This window comes from Hemicordylus capensis, chromosome 4 (genome assembly GCF_027244095.1).
Source record: "Hemicordylus capensis ecotype Gifberg chromosome 4, rHemCap1.1.pri, whole genome shotgun sequence".
Lineage (NCBI taxonomy): Eukaryota > Metazoa > Chordata > Lepidosauria > Squamata > Cordylidae > Hemicordylus > Hemicordylus capensis.
This window is the reverse complement of record NC_069660.1, coordinates 185,824,216-185,850,028: the sequence shown is the minus strand read 5'-3', so window position 1 is coordinate 185,850,028 and position 25,813 is coordinate 185,824,216. Positions and strand designations below refer to the sequence as shown.

The 25,813-nt window shown below is 44.1% G+C and overlaps 1 long non-coding RNA gene across 2 annotated transcripts in view; it reads left to right on the top strand.

The window, feature by feature from the left end:
* LOC128322268 (uncharacterized) overlaps nucleotides 1-20,701 on the top strand; it is a 56,443-nt gene extending 35,742 nt beyond the window's left edge. The window contains exons 1-3 of one of the 2 annotated variants that reach the window (XR_008305638.1): nucleotides 10,312-10,413; nucleotides 19,280-19,372; nucleotides 20,228-20,701. This is a non-coding gene — a long non-coding RNA (uncharacterized LOC128322268). Of the gene's footprint in view, nucleotides 1-10,311; nucleotides 10,414-19,279; nucleotides 19,373-20,227 lie in introns of those variants that run through there. The other variant, XR_008305639.1, reaches the window with a different exon arrangement.
* Nucleotides 20,702-25,813: the final 5,112 nt, after the last annotated feature.

Genomic DNA, 25,813 nt, shown 5'->3' with positions numbered 1-25,813 from the left:
GGCTTTCCCTTGCATCCATGCCCATGGAATTCTCCACTGAGACGTGTGACAAAAAGAGCAGATTCTCCCCCTCTCCAACGGAATAAAGGTTTACTGATAACCAAACACTAACCAAGGACATTTTTATGACCTGAATTTGAACATTTGTGACAGGATTTGTGCTGCTGAAGTTTGTTTATGGACTGAAAATGGAGGGAGGCTGAGTTTGGGGGCAGGCAGGCAAGGCTTAACGCTGCCTCTTCTGATCCCCAGCAAAAGTCCCTCCTGAGCTGCAGGCTCTTTCTGAAGCTGATCTGTACCACGTGAAGTTAAAAAACAAAACAAAACAAGTGCGAGTTTTGAAAAAAGCTGAATTATTGGCAATGGCCCCTCCACACATCGCGGGAGAAGCGTTGGGGCATACCAGAAAGCTAATTTCAACGCACACAACCCACACCACACACACATCCCATCCCCCACCACAAATAGAATATTTTTTTACCCCAGACATAATTTGGGCTAATCAGGAATGTGCAGCAGTAATTCAGGGAAAAGCAGAATTGTCTGTGAACTGGTCCCTGATAGCCTCCTGCAACTTCGGGGTAAATCCAGCTGATATCTGGACTCACACTCTCCATTCCAGAGAAGATGCAAACTAAAAGCCATGGGTGTAAAGGACCAGGCAGTGGAGTTTCTGAGTTTAGCAACAATAGTAATATTACAGTTCTTGTAGTTCAGAGCTACTCAACTTCGGCCTTTCTGCAGACGTTGGCCTACAACTCCCGTAATCCCTGGCTATTGGCCACTATGGCTGGGGATCATGGGAGTTGTAGTCCAAAAACAGATGGGGGGTGGAAGTTAAGCAGGCCTGTTGTAGCTGAACCTCACAATATACTCAGAGTTGCTCTCTGATAACTCTTTACACACCTAAGCATGTATATTCGCATAAGCATATATTCATCATCATGTAGTCTATGGGATTGCAAACATACCATGTGCATATATGTACCCATTGAGAGAGAAAATGTCCACACAGGCCTAATTCTCACTTCCACACTCTGCCCTGGATAGAGTATACACACCAGTGGATGTATGGACCATTCTTTTGTGAAATATGCGACTCAGCCGAGTCATTTTGGTTTTTTGTTGTCAGCACTCTCCCAGCTCTCTTTAAGAGGGTTTTCTTTTCCTTCCCCAAAGAAAACCCTTGCAAAGTTCTCTTTCCCCTCACGTCTACTCCCTCAAAACTGGGCAATGCTGCATATACCTTGGGGATCTGTACCCCCATGCTGCAGTTAACCACACCCACTAACTCATATATACACACACCACCTGCATCATGTAGCCGAACTTACTGTGCGAGTCGGACCCAACACATTCTGAGTTGCCAGTCCTCGTGGTAAACGTAAAGTTGAAGTCTTTTCTAATTGGCCAAGGCCAACGTTTTATCTCAGGATAGGACATGTCTGTTTTGTTAATTGTCATGCTCAGCAGTTTGGGAATCAGGAAATGCTGTAAAGGGGGAATAGGGAAATGCTGTCAGCAAGGAAGAGCTTAAACACAAGGAGACATAAATGTATCCTATGGAGTTCTTTACAGTTGTACTTGCTTACAAGCACAGTCATTTTCATCCACAGAGAACGAAATGAAACTGTTGTAAAAATGACTATAAAGATCTCGCTTGGACTGCTCCAGCACTCCAAAATACCAGAAGTTGAGATCCTGTTGTCTTCCTTAGATTCTTAAAAGATGCTTTTTGCAAAGGCCCCATATTAAGTGTGTATTTAATGTCTTCTTGATTGCACTTCTAAAAATACTTTATTTAAATATAAAATGTGTAAGTTCCTATAGGTCTTTTGTTACTATAAATATAAACAAAACACCTCAGTGCAACTCATTTTTACATTCAAATAATCTTACCTTGGACTAACTTGAAGCTAATCACTGTTTTCACAAATGCTTTTTTTAATATTAAAAAACCCCACCCTTTTGGGCACTCCTTTCAAAAGAATTCACTCGCTCACTTGTCCTCACTTCCATCTGCCCTCGTCTCACAGGCAAATGTGATTGGCTAATTGCATCATGATGTTATACTGTTCACTAATGTGATTCTTGACTGAATGGGATCACCCAGGGACTAATTCAGGAAAAAGGGAGCAGCCAAGAGGAAAAATGGGGCCAGAGCAGCAGCTGCAATCAATGGAAAGTCTAAATGCTTCTTTAAAAGGAGAAATTTCCAATCCACCTAAACAACAACATTCCAAACCAAAATACAAAAGTGGTAGGTTTTCAGTACAGTCCTCGCCTTATCTCCCAGGCTATACAAAATGGAGAAACAACAAATATCAAATATGGCTCTACAGGACATGCTCTTATGCACATACATCTGACCACAGGGAATAACAGCAGAGCAGAGCAATTCACGTTGATCGAACATGCCTCCTTCCAAGCGACCCATAAGACTTTATACTGAAGCAGTACCACTGCTGGAAACACAGTTGCTTCTTTTGTTATCTGGATCTGTTGGGAGGAAGGTTGGAACTGAACAAGCATTCCCCACACTTCTGACCTGAGTGCATGCTGTTGTTGACCTCTGCTTCTCTGCACTCTCCGAGTTCTACTAAGGTTGCAGACACACTCTTTCTGTAACCCTAGGAGAGCCACATTCAAATGTTACATTTTCAAAAATGTGGATTAATATTGAGCTTGTGGAAAACACCTAAAATAGCATACAGTGAATCAAAGGGTTTTTTTTTAAAAAAAAAAGGAAATAAAGATCTGAAATCTACTCTGCATGTAGTGTTTCAAGTAAGACAGACAGATTTTCCAGAGAAAGCTGGCAGGGACACTTATTTTTGTATGATGCCTTGCAAAATAGCACTGATGTAATAAGGAAAAAATATTATTGATGAAGATAATTTTATTGAAATGTAATTTTTCTTCTCCCCATGCCATACACACACAAACTCCCTCAAAGGCTGAAGCTCTACACCCAAGTTTAGGCAGCTTAAATCTCATTCAAAGGTTTATGCAGCCTAATGTTATGTAGTATTGCAACCCAAATCCACTGTGTAGGTAATTTTCAAGGACTAAATCTAGCACTCCAGGAATTTGCTTCCATTGATTGGTGTTCTATACCCATGATAGGCAAGTACTGTCCATGCAAGCTGACATGCAATTGCTACTTGTCCAAAAGAGTATGTGTTATCTGGTTATTCCATAATTAAACTAGATATCTTAATGAGATCAAAAACCACAAGGTCATACACTTAACCATGAGAGGGATGAGGAAAGAGGGTTGGGGGAAGGCAGGGATGAACCTACCTTCTCACCAGAATATCAACAATCTCCTCTTTGATGTGCCATCACACACCCACACAATCCGCGTTGCTCCGAGCAGCACAGACCACTGGAGGCTGGGGAAGTGAGTCCCAGCCTCTCGCAATCCCAAAATGCAGCACAGGAGTAGCGCAGCGCATTGGGGGATTTCTCTGTGAGTCGGGCACTCTAGGCGCCCAACTCTGTATGTACTGGGGCAGCGTGCAGCCCCAGCACACACATGACCCCATACTTGGGGTAAAGGACATGCTTGCACCCTTTAACGCAGGTTAAAGCCCAGCTTATAAACTCAGGCTTGCGGGGCAGGCAGTGCCAGAATCAGCCCCAATCCTGGTGCTTCACATGCACAGCCAGAGCCGGGCAGGGCTGCCGAAGCCTGGGCTTGGTCGCTCGTGTGAACAGCCTCCATCTCTAGAATCAGGAGATAGGATGTGTTGTTTCCTATACGTGTAAGCCTCCTCCCTTCTTTTCTTGTGCCTGCGTGATTGTAGCACACCATGATTGCCATGCAGCAATTTGGTAAAAGTCAAATGCCTAACACAGCAGGTAGATTTACTGAGGAGCGTTCCATTAAAATTGCATTCTCCTTTGGGTCTAAAGCACAGTAACACTTCTTTGTTTGGCACAGCAAGCAATAAGGATTTTGAAATGAAAATTGCTGTGTTTTGATGTTAAAAATATATCAATTTTGTGTCTTGCTGCTTGTCTTGTTACATGGTTATAGCCGCTTAACATTTCTTCAGATCACTTCTCGGAAGAACTTTTATCTTACCTGGAAGTGCAATGTCAGCAAGGCAGTTCTGTTAATTATAATTAAAGCAGAAACTGCTGACTCAGTCCTTTCCTGTGGATCTGCCAGGAGTACTGATGCCTGACTTTTAACACACAGTAAGTTTTCAAGGCAGAAGGAAAGACATACTTACCACTCCTTCTTACACTTGTTCATCTTTTCGGTGGAACTGATGGTCAGAAATGTACATCTCTCTTCCAGCTGACTGGAACTACTACCCAGTAATTCCTAAATGGTAGCCCAGGGAACACCAGCATGTCACAAGAGAATTGCTAGTTTACTATAAAACACAAAATAATCAAAGGCTCCTGTGAACCCAAAGAACCTCACAAAGAGGGGGGCTGAATGCTGCATCTCTCCTTGATTTATTGCTTACTTGGGCTTTGCCTCTTTGCAACCTCTCTCTGCTAGAGGTCGATAATTGTGCCACATCACTGCATCAAGCATGATTAGATCATTCAATCACTCCTGAGGAAAAGATGCAGCAGAATCACCTGCCCTCAGAGGAGCCTCCATCATGTGGGGTCTGTGCATTAGTCAATGCTCTGGGCTTGCTTCCTTTTGGTCACAAGATACACTCAGAACAGTTGCTCATATAGAGCTGGTTTGGACAAGCATCTGCTGACTCATATGTTGAGGGTGGGGATGCAAAAAGAACACACCCATCCTGAAATCACTGAAGAAAATCCCAATGTGGGGAATTCTTTAATTGAAAGAGAGGGGTATTCATCCTGATCGCCCCTCTACATGTGCTCCAAAACCCCTCTCACTCGATTAAAGGACATCTCAGGAGTGTGTCAGAATGACCTTTAGTGATTGCAGGGTGGGCATGTTCTTGCTGTGTCCTCACCCTGTGTCCTCACCCTCAACACGTGGGCTGAGTTGTGTTCATCTGGACTGGCCCAAAGATACATAGGAAGCAACTGTGGCAACCAGTGAGGCAGTTTATGATTGCCAGCTGATGAAATCTGCAAGGGCAACTTGTGCACTCAGTGACCATGTGCTTGCATTATGTTTGCCTCTGCCTTCACCACCACCTCCTAGCACTTAAAGATGAAGTGAGAGCTCCCCTAACCATTTGATCATCACACAGCAATCAGCAGAATTTTTAGATTTCTTTTATTACCGTCATCGACCAGATAGACAATCATAATACAGTTTGTGGCAGACAATAAAAGCTACATCAAAGTAAACATCTCTTTGCGTATTTTGCAAGCTATATAGCAAAATTTTGCCACATTCAAAGAAAAGAAATCATCATGGTCAGAAAGAAAGTGGTGCATATTAAAAAATGTCAGTATGGCTGGGGAAATTTGCTAAAATGGGTGAAATAAAATTAATCCGAATGTCCTTATAAAATGAGCAATAGAGCAAGACATGCACGGTTGTTTCTATGGCATCTGTGCTGCAAGGGCATAGCCGAGCAGTATAGGGTATTTTCTTAGATTTCCCTTCTAGTACCACAGTAGGAACATTGAAACAAGCAAGGGTCAGTGCTCTCCTGAATTTTGGTGTTGTTACATGGTTTAGATAGCTTGCAGGTCTCAGAAGGATGAATTGGTTGGACAAGAATACACCTTTTAGAAGGCTGGCTAGGTAATCAGCAGAATTTCACCTAGCTGCCTCTGGGATGTGAGCTCCTTTGCAGCTACATTTTTCTTGTTTGCCAACATGCTGTAGGTAAACCTTTTATTAATAAGAAATGGTTTCCACTCTTGACTCAGGACAAAAGAATGACTCAGCTATGAGAACCATTCTAATGCTGTGAATAATACACATTGAGTTCTTCATGAGCATTTACTCAAGGAAATGGCTGAATAAAGTAGGCATAAAGGCCAAACTGCCAAACTAAGGGACTTATCCAGCTCTACCATGTATAGGCTTGGAAGTTCACGTGTGTAGCTTTGTGTCTCCACTCACAAACCACTTGGAACCTACTGGAATAACATGCCATGACAGGATGCATCCCTACACCATTCCTTCCCCTTACTGGTCCATGATTTGGAGACAGAGTAATGACCTGGAGCTACTGGAAGGAGAAGGCATGGGTCACAGAAATCAGTAGGAGTCACTGAGAAGCAAACCAGCCACTATCCACACAGCACTGACTTCTGTTTTGTGATTGTGCTATGACAGAATGTTGTGAACTTATACTGAAATCAAATATTGTCAAGCATCTAATATGGATATCAGAAAAGAAGAGGAAAGAGAGTGTTTTGTAAGAGCAGCAGGTGGAGGTAGTAGGCAGTTGGTCTGTGAGAAGGAGTCCTGCTTCAATCTTCAGAAGGGTTTCCATTTCACTTCAGGACCTCAGAGGGTCCCCCTATTTAACTTCAGGACACTCTTCAGCCTGCTGAAGATTCACTTTGACCCTCACCCATAGAACTATTTCCGTGGACCAGGCAGAAAACAAGCCTTTTTTATCTGTGTTCACTCTTGGCCACTAGGGAGCATGCAGCCAATTCCACAGTTTGATTTTAACATGCCTTTTTTCCTTTCCCTGGAAATGCTTTAGTTCTTCAGGGAACTGTAGTCTTCTCTGAGGCTCTGGCCATGACTGCAGCCTTAGAATAGAATACAAATCCCAGGAGCACTCACATCATTTCCAGGACTTCAGAGGAGAGAGAAAAAAGCCGTGGAATTTTAAAAGTCAAGTTTGGGAAGGCAGCTGTCTGCTCTGTTGCAGCCAAGAGCAAAGGTAGAAAAATGTGATTTGTCCCATGGCTGCAAGTAGTTTAAGGGTTGGATAAGGGGTGAGAGGCAAAATGAAGGTTCGGGGATTCAACCCAGTTTGCTTTGTTTCAACCCAGCTTCAGCCCCAACCAGACAGAGAGGTTCTACACACGATCCGTGTGTAAAGCCTGGGAGGGTTCTGCCTGCTCTCCCTGCGAAAGAGCAGCCGCTCATTGCTGGTTGGCCAAATCAGCCACCCACATGGCTACCAGCTCCATCATCTCCATCATGGAGCTCCATCATGGAGCCGGTAGGGGCTGCAGGGATTAGGGGCCACCTTTCCCCTGGAAGTCCCAGGATGCCCCGCGTGAGTGCGCAAGGCATCCTGGGGAGACCCCCGACACCAGGAAGCTCATTTTAGCCTCCCGGCAGAGGTCTCCTCATGAGTCACTGCAGCGCAGAGCCATGCCATGGTGACTCACGTTTGGGAAAATGGGGTTAGCGGAGTGCTCGCTCTTGCTCGCGAACCCGGTGGTTCTCATGATGGGAGAAAACCAGGCTGGGCTCCCCGGTTTTCTCCCATCATGAGAATAGCCTCAGTGCTTGGTTTCAAAATGGACTAAATAGGTCCCTGCAGGTCTAGTGGGACAGTAAGGTCTAGTGGGACAGTAAGTGCAGCAACTGACTCCAAAACAGGTTTGTGAGCATGTTCAGTTCAAAAATTGAAAGCAAATAGATTTGAATTTTATCCAAAGCCCCACATTTCTGATACATACGTACTGCAAAGAGAACACCCAAGGTAGAAATCCTACTTGGCAGCACCTATAGATTCAATGGCAGATGTGCTTATAGCCCTCTGCATTTTTTCCTATAATTTATTGTGTTCTAGTTTTTGATTCAGAATCCATTTTTTATATTTCTGTTCACAGACGTCCCTCCTCCTTGTTTGCATCTACTCCCTCCCCTTCCCAATAATATCAGTTGATTTTAGTTTGTGAGCCCATGAGTAAGGGAAACTCTTTTAAAAAATCGATTGTACAGTGCTTAGTAACTTAAGGCACTTTATAAATAAAACATGATAATGACGGGATATATATTTTTTACAACTTGAAAACATTCTTATCTTTTCCATAGTAGTGAAGCTGTACAAAAACTTTAGCGCTCAGTTGATTAATATACAGAGTGCAACTAGGGGACAGATAGAATTAAGGATACAATAGTTAGGGGTGTGCACAAAACCGGCTGATCCGGTCTGATTCGAGACTGAACCAGACCCAAACTGGACTGGGCCAGTTTGGTTCTGCACCCCCTCAAACCCCCATCCACCTCTCTTCAGTTGGGGGGGGGAGTGTTTCTGCAATCTTTTTTTAAAAAAATTAAAAGTTTGTACTCACCCCCTCCAGGGGGCTTCTCCAAGGCTGCAGGGAGGGGGGCTTCTCCAGAGGTTCCCCCTCCCCCCACCAGCCTCCATTATGCAGCAAATCGCCCTGTTCGGGTGGACTTTGGCCTGTTCTGGGCCTCACCCTCATCACGGTGGCCATTTTGGAGGTCGCTGCACATGCCTAGTGGACCTCTGCATGGCCAGGTCATGACACAGGCCATGCAGAGGCCCATTGGGCATGTGCTATGGCCTCCAAAATGGCCACCACATAATGGAGGCCAGTGGGCAGAGGGGGAACCTCCAGAGACCCACCCGCAGCCCTGGAGGGGATGAATTTAAAAAAATCATTGAACCCCCCCTTCCTGAACGGTTGTGGGGAGGGGTGTTCAGTCGAATATCAAACCAAACTGGGAGGGTGGGGTTTCAGTTTGATATTGGACCATCAAACCGCACATCCCTAACAGTAACAGTATCCCTAATTGCACATCCCTAACAGTAATTTATACCTGATGGAAAGCATAAGGTTATGTGTGCATTATTTCATTGCTGCTTCTGCACTTTTCTCCTCACCATCCATCAGACTGGGTGTACTTTTTACAACTTGTATAAAATACAGTAGATTAGGTCCACTTCCACCCCATTAAGCATTCAAAACTAGATTTGTAGCTCATGAACTGCATTGGCAAGCACTGTGTTGACTGTGTAGGACTAGGGATCGGGGTGTAACATACTTTTTCTAGGTTGTTCTGTTTTGTTGTTGTTTTAACTGGATTAGTAAATAGTCCTGCAGAATCTGGTAGACATTTCTGATTTATCTTCTAAAAAATAGAAGTCAGTCGCACCCAATTCCCCAGGGAAGCTCTGTTGGAGACAGTAGCTGCTGGGTTTATATGTGCTCTTCAAAAGGAATTAAATCATTTGAAGAATGCTTTTACAACTTCACTGTAGCCCCTTCATAGATAGCTTGCTTCCCTTAAGTATGTGTTCCTATCATAATGATTCAAATACAGATGACAGATAATGGGAAGAATGATATTTTTTCCTGTTGCTAGCCATTCCCACACTTTAGCAATAAAAATGGGAACTTGTCATCTCTCTTTGCTGAGAAGAGTTGGGTGGCCAGAGAGAGAGTTTGAGAGATCATTTCACAACCAATTATGGCATCAACTGTTTCTGACTTATATTCTGCTTGGGTTCTTATTTTCCAGCTTCCATTCCAATCCAGTTCAGAAATTCCCCTGAAAATAAATACCTATTGACCACTGTTAGAAAAAGCATGACATTTCTACATGACCATTAGATAGGAATATACCTCCCTAAATGCACTTAAAAATACGATGAGGTGAGTCTCACGATCAGTGAGACTCGCCTTTAGGGGGTTTGTGGGGAGAGCAGGCTAAGACGATTGCACATGGAGCCCTGGGTGGCCGGATTGGCCGCCCACACGATTGCCAGCTCTGTCATGAAGCCGGCGAGGGCTGCGGGGATCAGGGGCCGTGTGGCCCCCGGAAGTTCCAGGATGCACCGCGCGAGCACACGGGGCATCCTGGAGAGACCCCCAGGGCCGGGAGGCTGGTTTCAGCCTTCTGCCGGGGGTCTCCTCGTGTTTTGCCACGCTGCAGAAATACACGATCAGGAAGAAGAGGTTAATGGAGCGCTCTCTCCATTAACCTGGGGGGAGGGGGAATTAGGCGGGTTAACTGCTGGGAGCCGCGTGGCTCCCGTGGCAGCACACAACCACCAAAAAGCGGGCTAGGCTCTGTTAGCCCGCTTTTTGGTGATCGTCAGAATCGCCTCTATGTTTAATGGGGAAACCACCAACTCCGCAACATTGAGAACCAGTAAGCTCTTTCAGTGACCATGCAATCAGGGCTAAAAGACAGTATACCCAGGGACTCCTGGTCATGAGAATTAATGGGAATCCCTCAAGCTCAGATCTCTGCCAGCAGGGTAAACAAGATCCTAAACCCTGCTCTTACTGAAAAATATGAACCCCTTTATGTCAGCATACATGCTGATTGTATGCTGAAAATTCCCTGTTTAAGCAACTGCCAGCAACCATGTTGGTCATAGAGTTCCTTGGGGGCTTCCAGGGAGGCCTCCGGGTAGGCCTCAGTGAAGCCTGAACTGGAGTAGGCTTGCAGGGAGGCCCCAAGCAAGCAAGGAAGGGAAGGAAGGAAGGAGGCAGGCACGCAGAATAGCCCCCACAGCTCTCTGCAGCAGACCCTCTGCCCAGCCCAGCATTTGCCAGGTAGAATGTGAACTCCTTTTTGTGGTCACCCCCCCCACCCATATATAGGGATCTGCTTGCCATAGGGCTTTGATATGGAGGGGGGAGAGACTGAGAAGTCGCTGAATATTTAATTTAAAACAGCTTGGAAAATTTGCTGGCTTTAAAAAAACTATCTAAAAAATCCTATAAGTGGCTTGTTTCATGGCAGAAAATTATAAAAACTTCTGCAACAAACAATATTATATTTATTTATTCATTCATTCATTTATAAATGCACTTATGCTCAAGTTTTTTGCAACCCAGAAGGTCTGAGTGAGCTGTGAAGCATGTGTGGTGCTTTTATTTTATTTTATTTTTCATGTGTGTGAACTGCTCCCCAATAACTTGCAGGGACTTCAGGGTCAATCTGGCCAACATGTGAATGCAGCACCTCCCTTCCAGAGGAGATGTGTCTTAAAGGGCTTTAAAAGCCCCGTGTGAAAAACCTCCTGCAATCAAACTTGACTGAATTTGTTCAAAATTCTGAGAAAACATACACAGGCTTGATGTGCTTTAGAAAACCAAAGCAACTCCATTTTACTTAGAAAACCTAATTCTAACTTAAAGTAACCCCAGCCCAGCCCAGCTCGGCTCAGAGCCATCAAGGCCTCTCATGATCAACGTCATTATCTCTCCCCACTAAAATGTATCTAAAGAAACTTGGTTCTCACAGTTTAGAAAACAGGATGTAACCAAATAAGGAGTGATCACCAGATGAACAATGAATCATTCGCATGCGTACTAGATACTTAGTCCACCATTTTGTTGCCACGTATCCTATGTCTGGGGTGTCAGCATCATTCAGATTGTTTGTATAAATGTAAGATGCACCTATAACCAATTTGTATTCAATGCAGAGCGATAGCCCATTGAATTACCTTTCTATCTGCAGTAGCAATTAAATACCTCTTATTGATTCCCACTGAGTCTGTTTGATTGGCTAAAAGGCGGACCCAGGGACGAACTGAATTCACATCAGGCTCACCCTGCATGGTTGAAAGTCTCCTTTGCTAATCTGCAGCGAGGGTCCCATTTTAATAATTAGTGTTTCTAGTGTGTTCTAGGCATTAAAAGTAGCACAAATATATAGTACTCAATGTATATCGCTATATATTGTGAAGTGTGTGTGTGTATTCAGTGAAATGTATTTCTAGGCAGCATACATATTTTGAAATATCAGACTTAAATCCTTGGGGGCCTGGGGTGTGCGGAGGCCCTGGACCTTGAGGGGGGCCCATTTTAAAATCTCATCTCTGGGCCCACTCCAACCTTGCTACGCCCCTGGTCTGACATCAGATGCAGGGGGCATGGCTGGGGCACGAGGCGTGCCCCTGAGGGGTAGCGGCCTGGATTATTGGAACCCATTCACTTAATGGTGGCTCCCCCCCCGGTCTCTACCCAGGGGCTTTTCTTCTCCAGGGCAAGAAGGCAGCAACAGGGATACAGAGCCCCGGCAGGGGTCCAGAAATCCAGGATAAATTTAGAAAAAATGAAAGGGACCTCACAGCCACAAATGCTGGGCAGACCACATTAGGAAAAGCTGGTGTGGAAGTGTAGGTCAAGGCAGGGCAATATGGAAGTGCTGATGCCAAGACGTGGAAAAAGGAGTGGTGGTTCTGAGGTACACAGACAGCACTGGTGACCCAGAAGACACACTGATTGATGGTGTTTTCACCAGATATAGGCAAATTCTTGTCTGAGGGTGTTATGCTATATGCACCATGCAAAGGCAGACAAAAGGTACAAATCACAGGAGGTGCCATTGTGCTATTCAAAAGTGAAGAGTGAACTTCTTCTTGGACAAAGGCTTGGGAAGGTCTGAAAAGACCGTGTTGGATGAAATACAGTAAACACATCAGGGGATATCTCACATTGTTTAGAATCTGTGGAGGTGACTAATGTTTCAAAACAAGCCAGCTTCCAGAGCTCAGAATGGTCCATCAACATACTTGTTAGCAAAGATGACACCTTCTACCTGCTTTATCAGTCCTTCCTGAGTAACAGATAACATGTCTTAATCTGTTCTGCCAAAACAGGGAGAATATTTGGCTCTCTCTGAAAGAAAAGTGCTTGATTCAGTCTATCATCTGCTTTGGCATTTCTCACTTGGAGGCAGCCAGAGAGACATGCACTAAGATACGCTCTTTGCAGTCCTGAAGTAGAACCTTGACCTCACAGCAATTATCTTAGGCAGCACACCAAGTGATATGCCCCTGCAAGTTATCTAGAAGCAAACTAAAAATGGAGATCTTATGGTCTCATGAGGTCTTGAGCAACACTACAGTCCAGTAGCCACAAAACTAGGTAGAGGGGTGCTCCAAGGAACCCCCAGACAGGCTTTCTTTTGTAACACTCTTCAGCCATGAAACTCGCTGGGTGACTCTGGGTCAGTCACTTATCTCAGCCTAACCTACGTCATAGGGTTGTTGAGGATAAACATAACCATGTATACCACTCTTGGCTCCTCAGAAGCCAATCATCAAGGTGGGCTGTTACATGAAAATAATGGAACTATGTAAACAATCTAATTAGCTATGTATTTTAAGTGCCGTGATAATGGCTGATGGCTATCAAAATACATCATATTATATCCTGTCCTTCCTCCAAGGAGCTCGGGTGGTGTACATTTTATTTTCACTTTCTATATGTTTATGAAAATTGAATGTGAAATTTTCAATGAATATTTTTTTCAGTAAAGAAAATAATATTGTATAGCACTAATAACTTGCATGCTTTCTGTATCAAATGTAAAAATATCAAACATGAATGGCTTAATTAAACATCTAACAGAGTACCATATTTTTCTATACTTCCATTTTGTTCATGTCAGAGACAGATCAGATAACTCCTAGGTCAAAGTGAGTGCCTGCATTGTTTCTCTACCCTAGGCCTGCACAATATAAAGGCCAAAGACAAGATCCCACATTCGTATATAGGATATAGGAATATCCTAGAGTAGGAGCCATGAAGCGTTCTAGGACTGCATGTTTGGGATTGCAGCCTGAAAGCACCTGTGACTGAGGGAGAGGAGAGGACTTGGGGTATATGTCTGGGACTGGCATGCACTCCAGATGCCCCACTGAGTTAGCTGGGACAGGACCTATTTTATGGTCACTCTCCTTGGTTAAAATTGTGGGCCCTTTGGTAGAGGAATAGATTGATAAGTAACTAATAATGGCTTTCATTAATATTTTTAATAATTAATTTGAATGTGGTAGTGCACTGAAAATTGACCTCTCAGCTCCTGTATGTCAAGTCATGGTTATTTCCGGCCCACTGGGGCATTTGAATTGGGCACCCCTGCTCTATTCCAACTAGGCTTGATCCCGAAACATTTCAGAGGCCATTAAAAAGGCCTCCAAAATGTTTCGGCTGGGGGGGCGGGGTTCTGCATTTCAGCACTGGCAGGGGTAGTACTTTAAGGGTGGAGGAGTGTGTACTCACACCCCTCGCTGCATTTCCCCTGCTGGCGCTCCGTTATTTTCAAGCCCCCTCGGGGCAGCAGTGTTCCTCCCTGCTGCCCCGTTGTCCTCATCGGCCGGAAGTGGCCGGAAGTAGTGATTGTGCATGTGCGCACGGCAGACAGGCAAGTGCACGCAATGGGCACACGTGCAATCACTACTTCTGGCCACTTCTGGCTGATGATGGCAACGGGGTGGCAGGGAGGAACACTGCCGCCCCGAGGGGCTTGAAAATAACGGAACTCCAGCGGGGGGAATGCGGCGAGAGGGGTGAGTACACCCTCCCCCGCCTTTAAAGTACCACACCCACCAGGTCCAAATCACCTTTGGGCACATCCTTAATTCCAACATGCTGCTGTGTAACCCAAACATTTGCACAAAAGTCTAACCTAATAGGGTGTGCATGAAACAAATTGTGTGTTCCGTTCTGAGTTCAGAACAGAACACAGAGCCCATGAATCATTCAGTCGGAACTGGGTGAGCCAGTTGTTCTGACAGAATGACCCTCCCTGTTCCAAATGGAATGTTTTGAGCACCATTTTGGCATCCAAAATGATGCTTTTCTGGCCTCTAGGTATGCACGGAGGCCATTTGCGTAGTGGTTTGGACACACAAATGGCCAACACACATGCACAGATGCCAGAAGAGCACCATTTTGGATTCCAAAATGGTGCCCAGAAGGAGTCGAAACACTCCACCTCGGAATGGCTCATTCCGTTCTGTGTTCAGAACAGGAGCCGTTCTGTGCTCAAAACTTTTAAAGCGGTTTTTGTTTCAAGCTTGCAACACTCAAAACGGCCCATTCTGAGGTGGAACATTTCAACCCTCAAAACATTCCACACATCCCTATATCCTATCAAGTCTGCAGAGGATTTCCTCCATTATGATCTTAAAACTGAAATTGTAGATAGAGCTTAAAAACATATATTCTAGTTTCTCTCTTTCTTGTTTGTTTAGCATCCTGTCTGAGGAAGAGTTCTGTTTAACTCAAAGGTTTGCACAGCAGATTGGTTGCACAGTGCATCATTGGCTGGTTCTAATAAAAAGTATTGTTACTTCTACTGTCTGTGTTTAGGGAGGGTTTTTTAGAAATCAAATGAGCATTTTGCAATAGCTCCAGTTTAGAAATGAAACACTGTTTTTATATAATTAATATGCATGAATATAATGCAAAAGTATTTCTCAGAGATATGTCTGAGAAATAGCCTCAAAGCAGGATTTTAAGTGGAACTAAAAGAAATTTAACAATGCAGTGCACCCAGTTTTGCAGCTGTGCCAGGAACAAAAATAATCCTGAGGAGTGGGGGTCTGTTAAAGGAGGAAATCTAAGGGACAATCCTAAATAAAAACTGTGAATGGCAGCCATGCATTCATTCTATTACTTGCACATATTATTATTGGCTGACAAGATTAGGAAAATTACTCAAAAAGAATGTGCCACACGTCACCCAGTGATGTCAGGGCAGGTGTGCCCTCGGGTTGGCCCAAAGGCTATCACATGTAGGGTTCTGTGTTCATTTGAATCAGTCCATAGTCTCTTGATGACAACAGGTTATTTATCCCTTCACCCATTTGCATCATATGAACACTAATAGCCTAGTACATTTTACTCAAATTCATCTGGTAGATGCCCATCTTTGTCCCTTGTTTTCCACAGTCAAGATGTCTTTAAGTTTCTGAAAGCCTACTCATGTTAATCATCTATGCTTCCTGTATGCTTGCTGGTCCTGAATATGTTTCTTACATTATGAGAGAAGGAAGGGGAATCTGGCAGAGAGTTGCAATTTTTGGAAGCAACCACATGTTCAAGTTTGTCCCTCAGTGTCTTATTTGAACAGACATATTGGGGTAACAGCAGGAGGGACAGTGCCCCCCCCTTGCTATAGGCCATATGTGATTATTCCCCAAGCACACCTATATAGTTTTTATGAGGTATGAAAAATAACCCATGAAAAATTATCCTGACATGTCTGCAGTGGAGCCACTTCAGTGGGGGAAAGAGAGCAATGAATTGTTATTGCCAGGAAGAGTCATACATGTTCTGTCTCAAAATCAGGAATGGGCAAGGCAAGGCAGTCTGTGTTGCGGCACCCTGGAGAGCTCCCCATGAACAACCTGCTCCAACAAGGCGAAGACTACCCCACTCAGGCTTCACCTCCCTGCCTGGAGAGCAGAAAGATTTAAAGGAGCAGTCCTCTGGCCCAGGGACTACGACTTTCCCTCTATTCCATCAAGTCCCTTCTGGCCATTACGGGCACAGTTGTGTAGGCTTGGGGGATTGCAAGGCATATGGTGAGGACAGTTCATTGCAGGGCTCAGGTCTGCCAGTTCCAGGCTCTCCCAATTGACAGGCTTATGCTCCAGCCTGGTGTCAGGGCTTGGGGAAAGTACTGGACCTGGGGATGGCTTCTCTGGCTTGACTGCTTCCCCCTTGTCATGGTCAGACTCCATGCTACTGTTCAGGGCTGTGATCATGACAAAACAGGAGGTGGTGTTTCTTCAGTTATGCTGGAACACGAACATTTAAGACTTTGAATGTTAAAACTATCACCTTTAAGTAGGCCCAGAAGCAAACTGGCAGCAAGTGCAGCCGCAGGAAACATTTAAGCAGGCATAGAGGAATATGCTTGAAAACAATAAAAATAATTCTGGTTTTCTTAAATTTGCATGCAATGTTGGTCAGTGATGAGGTGATTATGGGGGTGATGAGGTGATTAAACTTCACAATCATGATGAGGTGATGAGGTGATTAAACTTCACAATCATGGGAAGTGCCTACCATTATCACCTTCTTTGGGTTTTCAAAAGCAACAAACCTGCCAATAGCTATAGAAGATCATATATGTTTTCCAGTTCACAGTAGTCCCTACATAAGCACCTTGAACTCTGCCCCTCCCCTCAAACAGAGGAGGCAGTTTGTACATATAGCATCTTCCTGGCTGTGAGCATAGTGATGACCCTATAAATTCCCCTGTTCTCTTGTGAGTGCTTCTCACCATTATTGTGAACTAGCCAACCATGTACAGTAATGGCAGCAATATACCTTACAAGAAATGTGAGGCTGCTGCCAAAAACAGCAGACTTGTATTGAGTTCCCCTGTCTTAAATGTAGATTTCCCCTTAAGCCCTGATGTCCACACACTATTTCCCCCCAATGTTTTCCCCCACTCCAAATCTTTGGTTGCCATTATTATTATTATTATTATTATTATTACATTTATATCCCGCTCTTCCTCCAAGGAGCCCAGAGCGGTATACTACATACTTGAGTTTCTCTTTCACAACAACCCTGTGAAGTAGGTTAGGCTGAGAGAGAAGTGACTGGCCCAGAGTCACCCAGCTAGTTTCATGGCTGAATGGGGATTTGAACTCGGGTCTCCCCGGTCCTAGTCCAGCAGTCTAACCACTACACCACACTGGCTCTCATTAGAACTGTCAAGAAAATATACTACTTTGTAATAACCCTGGCACATGAAGTCAAAACTGAGGAGGAGGAGGAGGAAGAGGAGGAGGAGAACTTGAAGCAAGGCTGCTATTTTGTGGTGGTAGCTTCATGTTCTTGTAATGTAGAAGTTCACCCAAATTGTATCCTCAAATTTGGCAGTATGACGGATGACCACCCTACACAGTAGTATGGACAAAGTAATGGATAGTCCAAAAGGCTTTAAAGTTATGCCATGTCAATTTCTCAAACAAAATGAACTGCATGATGGTGACAGTCTTGATTCAGCTGCAAGACTCTAGTAAAAGCCATTCTCGCCAGCTTTGTGATTCATTTCCTTTAAAAAAAAGAATGAGGTCAGTGAAAAGCATAAAATTATTGAAAACAAATCGAAGCATACAGCTCCTTGTGTTTTACGTGTACATTCCACTGGCCTTCTGCTTCCACTATTTTGCTATGTGCATAACATTCAAATGTACTTCCATGTTTATTATCCTTTTCCCATCTCAGACTTGCACAATGTTTGTTTACACCGCATATGTGCTACCCTCATAACTTATACCTCTCAGCATGCTTTTAGTGATGTATCAAAAACAGTCTGTTGCTATGGTAATGACCAGCAACATACAGCATGCGCCATAATAATTATTACAGTTGCAGACTACTATACTGTATGCTTTCCTTTTATTTTAAGCCAGTTCAGAGATCATCCTTTATGCTTTGGTATCTGCCACAATTGTCATTAATGTATTCAGACAGTTGTGCCTATTGCTGAAGAAACCACATTCACCAGAGAAAGCCCCTTGAATACCTTATTCATTTTTATATGTCACAGTATAAAAAACCTGTTAGCTTAGCTATCTCTACTATATTAAAATTAATTACAAGTAGTATTTACCCCCAAAAAATAGATTATCCGTGGCATATTAATCAAGATGTGAACATCCCTTTCAATCAGTATTATCTGCACTGACTGGCAGCAGCTTCTCAAAGATTCCACTGACTGGCAGCAGCTTCTCAAAAATAAAAAAAGGCTCTCCTTTTTCTTTTTGAAGGTACATCTTCCCCTCAGTGCCACAGAGTCCCAATCCAATGGGAAATCTGCCCCCAGGAAAGCTCCCCACTTAGAGAAGGACTCAAAGTCCCGCTAAGCAAACCCCCAATATGAAATAAGAATGTACTCGATTAGCTCCCCAGTGCCCCCATAGAGCACACAGCAAGGCTCTGCAGCAGCCCAGCCGAGACCGCACACCCCTAGTAGAATAGTAAGGGGCTGGAAGTGCAGGAGGGGGCTAGCTCCCAGGAGACCAGGCGTGCACGGCAAGGCCGCGTTCAAAGAGCAAGGAGGGGAGACACTTTCACCAAGGAGCTACGAGCCCTTCTGCTTCTCCTCCTCTTGTTGCCATTCCGAGAGAGCACTCCTCAGCAATCCTGCCACTTGCCAAGCTGCAGAGCAACTGCCTGTAATGGAGACTGCAGGGACCCAAGTGGCCTGCCTCCTCCCCTCATTGGCTGACCCCTGTCACATGGAGAAGGCAAAAAGATGGCACCCGTGCCTGCCTTATGTGATGGGGCACAACCCCACGCCCTGCCTCATCATGCTGGCACGGTGGCAGGGACCGGCATTGTTGTAGTTTTCAGGTGCTGAACTGACAGGGAAGGAAGTATTAACTGGTGATTTGAAACTATGTTTAAAGCTCTTGTCAGGCCCATAAACAGCCCAGTCCAGACAGAGGCTGTTCCCTGCTACATGTGCACAAATAAATGGGAAGTACTGAAGTTCACATACTCTGTATGCTTTGCTAGCACAATCTTTCCCACTTTAAAAAGTGAGGAAACTGGACAGATACACACACACACATAGATGCAGATGTAGATATACATGCATATATACAGCCCACATCACTTTGTACATGACAGTTGTGCATTCCTGTTCTTCCAGTTCCTCCGACAGGATCCCTGACGTTGTGTTCGAAACGGCCTTGAGTTTGTGTACCTAATCCTGGAGTTTACCTTCATACTCGTGGCAAAACCAGTAAGTGTGCATGCCCATCCCAAGGCCTGCACTACAGATGAAGTTGATCAAGATGTTTCGCCTACAACTTTGCATCAAAATGCATGTGCCCATCCAATCAGTCCAAGGGATTCTAGAGTGCAAATCTTCCTTGCTTGTCAGGAAAGATACATAAGAAAACAAACCAAACTGCTGAAAAGATAATAAGAATTGTCTTACTGGATCAGACCAAGGTTGATCTAGTGCAGTCCTGCTCAACTTAGGCCCCCCAGCTATTTTTGGACAACTCCTCCCATAATCCCCAGCCACAGTAGCCAATAGCCAGGGATTATGAGAGTCATAGGCCAACATCTGCAGGAGGGCTGAAGCTGAGCAGGCCTGATTCTAGTTCATCATTTTGTTTCCAACAGTAGCCAGCACTCTAGAAACTCACGAGTAGGACAATCCCTGTTGTCTGTTCCTAGCATCTGCTACTCACAGTCATTTTGCCTCTGTACATGGAAGCTCCATTTAATTAATACAGCTAGTCGATTTCCATGGACCTATTTCCATCAATTTCTGTAGTCTTTTTTAAAAAGCCATTTAAGCTACTGGGCCATCACCACATCTGGACGCAAATGCCATAAGTTAATTCATAAAAAATCCAGATGGTGGCAGCTCAACCCTGGTCTGACCTCCAGCCTGTATACCTGCAAGGATCTGTGATATACATGCTGATCACAGTAAGCATTTGTGACAACCCCATAGTGGCAGGAGTAATGTCCATTTGAGTGAAAGTGCTTTTATTTAAGAAAGAGTATGAGTTTTCAATGGATTTTTTTGTACTTTATCATCCATCAAAATCTATGACAAACATATTTCCCTCCCTATTTCTAGGACTATCTTATTTAAGGAATATGGACGATCTTGGCAGAAATGAAGAACCAGCAAATTAAAAATGTACATACTGAATTTATATACAATTCCACACTACATATCAATCTAGCTAGATCACTAATTCTCAGTTAATGATTTATAAGGATCTGAGCATTTTGGAACTGAGCATAATAACTGTAAGGAGAAGCAGCATGTGAAATAAGATGATGAAATAGGAAGCTGCTAAGACTGGCCACAATTTACTTCTAGAGTTTTAGTCTGAATTCATATAGTCTGCATTCTTGTGCAGAAGATCAATAGAAAGAGCAGGAATTGATTGATATCCTCTTTCCTGAACAGCTCTTGTGCCAGCAAGCTGCACCGACTCTCTGCCAGAAACGATCCCTCTTTGTCTCCTTAAGAAAACATTGCATACTGATGTTATTGTAAACTTTAAACTACATCCTGGATTAGATAAATACCAATTATGCCTAATTTAACTGCTGCCTTTCACCTCTGCTTCCCAGCCTGCACAGCACTCACACACTTCAGGTAAGTATCTGCTTTTGAAAGCAGACATATAGGAGGTAGCTTTGAAGACTTTATAGGGGTGATTTCTAATGCAGCATTTGAAAAGGCAACGAGACAAGGCTAATTGTGCCTCTCCATGTTGTGATGTACCTGAACTGCTATAAAATGTGTAGTGCTACTGATTCAATATAGCTGGAAGCCTTCCTTTTAACTTGTCTGACACTGCTGGTCATGGTCAGACTCACCATTTCCTGCATGGCACAAGAAAGAACTATCCAGACCCTGCTTTTTAAAGTCAATGGCATGCAACAAGCTGTTCTAATCAGTTCACTGATAAGCCTTGAGCAGCGTAATATTCCTGCTCACAAGCAGTCCCCCTTCCTTCTGTACTATAGCGATAGTTATTTGAAGCATGTGAGATCAGTGGGACTTGTTATGAGGAGGCATCACACCAAAGACAGCATTAGGTCTCAACAATCTTTAGTTGGAGACCAAACAAGAACGAAGAACAAACAAGAGCAAAACACTTACAAAAAGCAGGCCTGCAGCTATCTGCAAACTGCTGACTCACTCACAGCCCACAAACTGCTGACTCACAGCCCACAACCAGGCAGTGCTTCTTAAGGTTACAGCAATATATTACAGTTCCATATACCACAGTAATTACCCTTACATAAAAGAGATTGTTCACAAAAGCAACAAAGGCCTTGGCTGCACAACTTCAGCCCTCCAGCTGTTTTTGGACTACAACTACGATAATACCCAGCCACAATGGCCAATAGTGAGGGATAATGTGAGTTGTAGGCTACCAACTGCAGGAATGCCAAAGTTGTACGGCCCCAGAGTGAACATGAACCACAACTAGATTTTTAATTAACCCACAAAAATTGTGCTTAAAGCAGTTCAATATTCACAGATAATAAGATCAACAGCAACAATACATATCAAAATATAACATTAAATTACAATTAAGTCAATAAGCATTACCAACCATTCAAATAAACAATGAAATGAAAACTCCAAAGTAGCAGCAGGAAAAGGACACAGATGTACAAATGCAATAATGCCAAGAGAACAATTTAAAATTAGCCAAATGCATGACAGCAGCAGGAGTAGGATAAAGTGCAAAAGCACTAACATCAATTTGTACAAAATGTATAAGAATGCAACAGTAAATCAACACAGAAAAGGAGCCCCACAGTATGCAACCCCTGACATAAATTGCATCCCACACCAGTTACATTCTTTTCACACAACATCCCCCCTCACATCTGGGGTATTAATCACACCTCTCACTTCCCAAGACTGAATGAGACGATGCCCTCACCTCACAGGAGAACACCCAAAAGGTAGATAGTTTTTTAGTGCCACTCCTGTGGGTTGTCTCTATCATTTTTGCACTTCCAGTTTCTGTGTTTCTACCTTGTAAATGAAACAGCATTTTTCATATCCCGCACTTGGAATAGACAATCTGTCCCTGCATTTTTGGACTTTGCTCATATCCTAAGCAGGTGAGATATGAAAAATATATTTTGGACAACTGTTAAGGTAAAATGTGGGGTTTGGGTTGTCCAGAGATGGGGAGGTGGGCGAGAACTCTGGGGCAGCTATTCCAGTGGTGATGGGCAGTGCTCTCTCTAAGGCATGCACATGTGTGCATGCTCACATGTTCTTTGATATCCACTCAGTTAATTTTATATTCCACTCAGGTTGAATCGGGAAGGCCGCATTTTGAATGCACATGTGTACACACTGCCTTGATACTGCCGCAAAATTAGAGAGAACACTGGTGATGGGGAATCGACTAAGATATGGCACTTGTAGGTCAGCAGTTCATTACAGGGGAAGGGAATTCAGAAGTTTAATTATGGTTCCCCCTTCCAGCAAGCCTACCACCTTATTGACCTTGGAGAGCAGTGCCAACAACCCACATAACCTCACATTGATTGATTGATTGATTGATTAAGTGCCGTCAAGTCACTGTTGACTCTTAGTGACCACATAGATAGATTCTCTCCAGGATGATCAGTCTTCAACTTGGCCTTTAAGGTCTCTCAGTGGTGCATTCATGTCGTAATCGATTCCATCCACCTTGCTGCTGGTTGTCCTCTTCTCTTTCCTTTAGCTTTCCCCAGCATTATGGACTTCTCAAGGGAGCTGGGTCTTCACATAATGTGTCCAAAGTATGATAGTTTGAGCCTGGTCATTTGTGCCTCAAGTGAAAATTCTGGATTGATTTGTTCTATCATCCATTTGTTTGTTTTCCTGGCTGTCCATGGTATCCTCAAAAGTCTTCTCCAACACCAAAGGCCAAAAGCATCAATACTTTTTCTATCTTGCTTCTAGAAAGTCCAGCTTTCACATCCACAGAGTATCACAGGAAAAACTACTGACTGAACAATTCTAATCTGTGTAGGCATAGCCACATCACAACATCTAAATATCCTTTCCAAGACCTTCATTACAACCCTACCACCAAGTGCTAGTTCTAATCTGTGTAGACATAGCCACATCACAACATCTAAATATCCTTTCCAAGACCTTCATTACAACCCTACCACCAAGTGTCTGCAGCGATCCTTGACTGCTGGATCCTTTACTGTTGATGGTTAATCCTAAAAGACATAAGCTATCCACCACTTCAATGTCTTAATTATCAATTCTGAGGCTGGTTGCTGTACTCATTGTCATTAGTTTAGTTTTCCTGACATTTAGTCATAGTCCCATTTTTTTCCACTGTGCTCCTTGACTTTCATTATTAGAGCTTGCAGCTCATCTTCATTCTCAACTATCAGACTGGTGTCATCGGTGTAGCACAGGTTATTGATGTTTCTTCCTCCAACTTTAAACCATGCTCATCTTCTTCCAATCCAGCTTCTCTCAGTATATGCTCAGCATATAAATTGAATAAATAAGGAGAAAGTATACAGCCTTGTCTTACTTCTTTGCCAATCTGGAACCAGTATGTTTCACCATGTTCTTTCAGGACTGTGGCTTCCTGACCTGTGTATAGGTTTCTTATGAAGAATAATGAGATGTAATGGGACACCCATTTTCCTAAGGATATTCCTCGATGACACAATCAAAGGCTCTTCTGTAGTCAACAAAGCACATATTGACTTATTTTGGGTATTTTTTGGCTTTCTCAATTATCCAGCATGCATCAGCAATAATGTCTCTTGTTCCTTGGCCTTTTCTGAAACCAGCTTGAACATCGGGCATTTCCCTTTCCACGTAGGGCTCTAATCTGCATTGTATGATCCTGACCATTCCAGGCTGGTTCAAAATAAGTCTGAGATAACCTGTAATTTGATTATGGATGAAAGAGCCAACCTGGTGTGCATTACGAAGACCTAGTTGGGAGAGGCTAGTGATCCTGATTTGGTCCCAGCTTCTTCCAGTGGGTTACTCCGTGGTGGAGCAGGTGAAAGGATGTGGGTGGGGATGTGGGGTGGCTGTGGTCTATAAGAATACTATCTCCCTTACCAGGATCCCTGATAGGGAGGGTGGGCATGGCTTGCTCTGCTCTCTCTCTCACACACACACACCCCCAGTGGTGAACAGGGGGAAATCGCAGCAGCGATGAGGAGATAGTGGTGGCGCACATGGAAGAGGCTGGGCAGCAGTGGTGGGGCATTGGGGCTCTGGGGAGGCCCCTCAGAGCATGGGGGGGCAGGAGGCCAGAGGCCACAGACCCCCGCCCCATGGTCCATGCCTAAACACCACTGAGAGAGGGTCTGGTAAATACTATAAATGCTTGCTGAGGGAGGGCAGGATGCCTCTTTGTCTTAAGGAGGCTATTATTAGACCTTATTTAAAGAAAGCTGCATTGGATCCCTTGGAGTTAGCTAATTACAGACACAGTTCCAATCTTCCATGGTTGTGCAAGGTGACTGAGAAGATGGTGGCCTCTCAGCTTCAGGAAGTTTTGCGTGATCTAGACCCATTTCAAGACAGCTTTCAAATGGGCTATGGGATTGAGACTGCCTTGGTCAGCCGGATGGATGATCTTCAACTGGCTATCAATAGAGGGAATGTGAATCTGCTGATCCTTTTGGATCTCTCAAGGGCTACTGATACCATTGGCCATGGTATCCATCTGGGTCGCCTGAGAGAGGTGGGATTGGGTGGCATTGTTCTACAGTGGTCCCATTCCTACTTCTCTGGTAGATTCCAGATGGTGTCGCTTGGAGACTGCTGCTCTGCAAAGAGAGAACTGAAATATGGCATTCCACAAGGCTCCATACTATCTCCAGTGCTCTTTAGCATCTACATGAAACCATTGGGAGAGATCATCAGGAGGTTTGGTGCAGAATGTTATCAATATGCTGATGACACCCAGATCTATTTCTCCATATTGACCTCATCAGGAAATGGCATAACCTTCCTAAACACCTGCCTGGAGGCAGTAATGGGCTGGATGAGGGATAACAAACTGAAGCAGAATTCAAATAAGATGGAGGTACTGCCTGTTGGGGATCAGGACCTGAGAGATGGTTTTGATCTGCCTGGTCTGGATGGGGTTACACTCCTCCTGAAAGATCCGGTACGTAGCTTGGGAGTGCTCCTGGATCTAAAACTCTATCTGGTTTCTCATGTTAGGGTAGTGGGCAGGAGCACTTTTTATCAGCTTCAGCTGATACATCAGCTACGTCCATTTCTGGAGGTAAATGACCTTACAACAGTGTTGCATATGCTGGTAACCTCCAGGCTTGACTACTGTAATGCACTCTATGTGTGGCTGCTTCCATACATAGTCTGGAAACTACAATTGGTACAGAATTTGGCAGCCAGACTGGTCTCTGGGACAACCCAAAGGGACCATATAACATTAATTTTAAAAGAACTGCACTGGCTGTTGATATGTTTCTGAGAGAAATAGAAGGTGCTGGTTATTACAGTACCTATAAGGCCCTTAATGGCTTGGGTCCAGGGTATTTAAGTGAGCGTCATCTTTGTCATGAACCCTCCTGCCTATTAAGGTTTTCTAGAGAGGTCAAGTTACAGTTGCCGCCAGCTCATATGGTGGTGACTCAGAATTGGACCTTCTCTGTGGCTGCCCAGGGGTTTTGGAAT